The sequence below is a fragment of the Octodon degus genome, unplaced genomic scaffold (assembly GCF_000260255.1).
Source record: "Octodon degus isolate 3935 unplaced genomic scaffold, OctDeg1.0 scaffold00251, whole genome shotgun sequence".
Taxonomy (NCBI): Eukaryota; Metazoa; Chordata; class Mammalia; order Rodentia; family Octodontidae; genus Octodon; species Octodon degus.
Window position 1 is genome coordinate 1,016,097 of NW_004524827.1, and position 3,582 is coordinate 1,019,678.

Genomic DNA, 3,582 nt, shown 5'->3' on the forward strand with positions numbered 1-3,582 from the left:
TGTATATTGCTGATTCAATTTACAGTGAATTCTTTTGCAAACAGCAGTGTTGTCTCTCAAAATATTGTATGAACATCTTTTATGTGCACATCCAAGGCTAATGCATCTGTGAGCTACAGCCTTGCCCATGACAGGCTTACACTGAGGTTAGAGAAGCAGGAACCGTAAGGAAGAGATGCTTCTGGCTGGACACAGCAGTGACTAGTACCAGCTGTCACGTGTTTTAATGTAAGCACCACATGGCAGCAATTGTGTGCTTTGGCAACTTTCTACTTGACACACCAAAAGAAAAGTTGTCTTTTATTTGTGGTGCTGGGATGGAACCCAGGGCCTCTCACATGCTAAGTATGTATTCTACCATAGCTCCAAAAAAGGTTATTTAGTTCATTTGTATTTGTGCCTATCCATGTTTCTACTCCAGTGAATTAAAAGAAAAAAGTAACTTCAAGCCAATTGCACTATGTTTGCTGTCCTAAATGACAGGATGGTTCTTTTGTGTTCTGGAGTTCTCCACAGTTCCACATCTGGATGTCCAGTTCAGTACCTTTTATTGTTAAACTGGTATGCCAATTCAGGTAGTAAGTAGACAATTCTCCATTCAACTTCAGGACCCATATTTTATTTATTTTTTATTTTTATTTATTTACTTTTTGTATTTCAGGGAAGCATCTACAGGGTGTTAAGGGTCTCACTACAGGGTTGAACTCATAGTGATCCACCTGTTGAGAGCCTCCCAACAGCTGGGTTTGCAGGTGTGTGCCACCACGTCCAGTCTCAATTGCCATCTCAGTGAGCCCTGGGGGCAGGGCCCACATGGCAGGCCCAGGGATCAAACCCCCAGCCCCTGCTTTAATCTGCTGAACTATTTGCCTGGCCCTTCAGGATCCATACTGATGAAATCATTCAGGTTCATTTTGCAGTCTCCAGGTTATTTACTAAACATAGATTATCTGGGGCTCGGGAGATGGCTCAGTAGAATAAGCACTTCCCTGGCAAGCACAAGGGCCTGAGTTCAATTCCAGGTTCTACAAACAACAAAAATAAAAACAAAAACAAAAACACTCCAAAAACATAGATTATCTGAAAGCAGTTTTCATCAATGAAAAGTAGGAGTTGGATTATAAAACATTGAAAGGATACAACAAACACACTGTAATTTCTTTTTGATGTATACTTATAACTTTTCCTGTTCTCCACACTTGGTTATGTTGACCATTTGGTGATGTGTCACTGATAGAAGACACTCCTGCCTGGACTACCAGCTGTGACCCATCATTAAACTGAGCCCACACAGCTCCACTAGTTAACTGTGTAGCCCAACCAACATTTTTCACAAAAAGAGATTTCAAAAGTTGTGCCTATTTAGGTAAACAGACTTTTGGAATGTTAGAAGGGATGTTTGTTTCTGTGGGTGTAGTGATATAACCAAGTCTTTCTGATGTAACTACAGAAAGATAAGGACTGGTGCCTGTGTGCGAGAGACAGCACTACTGAAGACCAATTTATTCAATGGTGGTCCATCTCTCATAGAGCCATTTAGATCCACAGGAAAAGCTGGTAAAGCCTTAAGTGAGTGAGTACAGCCAGGTTTTCTTCCTACAATTATGGGAAAAAAGGGCGCACTTCTACTTTTCTTTTCCTCTTCTGAAATTATAAATTCCAGTGCTAAACAAATACAATGACCATCATAAGCATGGTCCATGTACATTTTTTAAATTTATTTTTTAATTTTAATGCTTTTCAATTTGTTAGCATTTTTAAAAATTGCACATTGTAAATAATTTACAAACTTAAATGAATACAGCAATAAAAATTGTCCAAAATAAAAATGAAAAAGAATTTACAGATCAGTCATATAATAGTTCACCGTGTCAAAATCAAGGAACTTATATTCATATAACTAGAATTCTCAAACTAGAAAGAAGTAGGCAATAAACATTTAAAGATTTAAAATTTCTGAATTTAGTTGAACTCATAATACCACATTTTCAAGAAAAATGAACCTTTTACACAAGAAATTTCAATAAAATCATACCCAGATACACAAAAATGAAATTGTCCAAAACTTATTATAAAGAAAAAAAATCATTAAAACATGTACCCTAAAAATTAGCTGTGGAAGAACAAAATTAAAAAGCATCTTATTTCACATTAGAAACAAACAAACATAAAAGAGCAAGTGTGTAAGATACTAGATTAATTAAAGGACTGAAAGAAAGGGGGAAAAAAAGATCTGTCCCCTTTGAATTCTATACTTAACAAGCATACCTTTGAAAACTAAAATTAAAATATTTTCCAGTTATACAAACTCGAAATATTCTAATACCTTCAGATGTAGCATATAGGAAATAACAAAGAACATAATTCAGAAGGCAGGAGAAGTTGCTGTATGCTCCTGGATGAAGAATAAAGAGCCCTCAAAATGATAGTTATGCAGGACTATGTAAAATATATTAGATGAACCCATTTAAAAGGTTATTAAAGATTTCTATGAAACAGTATCAATCTTATGTTGGGTTATACACATATTTTTTCATATGCATGTGTGTATGTAAATAAAAAATAGGGAAGAAGTAATATAAAGTCAATGGAAAATGGAAATATACTTTTTAAAGTTTCTAATACTGGGAGAAAATATCATACCATGTCTTTTAAATAGATTATAAAAAAAAGTTCATATAAAAAATTGGGGCTGGGGAGATGACTCAGTGGAATAAGCGCTTCCCTGGCAAGCGCAAGGGCCTGAGTTCAATCCCCGGTTCCGCCAAGAAAAAAAAAAGTTCATATAATAGATTGTAAGTCAAACATACAGTATAAATCTTAAAACAAAAATTAGGATTAAGCAATATTCAGAAAATTAAATATTAATTTATTAAAACAAATGTTTCAAAACAATTAAACTAAGAAAAAGTTTTCATGATAGTAAAGAATTACTAAGAATAAAACATAAGATAAATACTGGAATGACAAATAAATGACCAGCACTTCTAACAGTTTGGGGATAGCATATCGCACAAAGTTCTAGTGTGCTGTGGACATGGATAATGTCCATAATACTTACTGGTGTCCAGGCGTCACTCATGGGATTGACTCACTGCTATTTCCTTGATATCCACCCTGTAGACCCAGACACAATCATGCTCCATAGGGTGCAGGAGAAGTCCATTTGTAGAATATGCTGATGGAAATATCTTGCTACTGTATACAAAAGAATAACTGAAAGACTGCTTTTGTATACTTCTTATTCTCCTGAATTTAATTTTTTGCCTTATTTGGTGGGTTCTTTCCATTCTCATTCATGGAGTTGTGATCATTTTGCTCCCTCTCTAGAACATCTTTTAGTAGTCTGTGTAGGCTTGGCTTTGTCATCATGAAATCCTTAAGTTGTTCTTTGTCATGGAAGTATTTCACTTCTCCATTATACTTGAAAGAGAGTTTTGAAAGGCATATCAGTCTGGGTTGCAATTTGTTTTCTTACACGAATTGAAGTACTTTGCTCCAAGCTCTTCTTTCCTTGATGGTTTGTGAAGAGAAATCTGCTGTTATCCTGATGGGTTTTCCTTTAAATATGATCTGTTTCTT

The 3,582-nt window shown here is 35.3% G+C and overlaps 1 pseudogene across 1 annotated transcript in view; it reads right to left on the reverse strand.

Annotated features, from left to right (window-relative positions):
* Nucleotides 1-1,096: 1,096 nt before the first annotated feature.
* Nucleotides 1,097-3,582, reverse strand: part of LOC101584254 — an 83,493-nt pseudogene continuing 81,007 nt past the window's right edge. Inside the window, exon 7 of the transcript XR_001116939.2 lies at nucleotides 1,097-1,702. The product of XR_001116939.2 is annotated as a serine/threonine-protein kinase PLK4-like (transcript). The remainder of the gene's footprint in view (nucleotides 1,703-3,582) is intronic.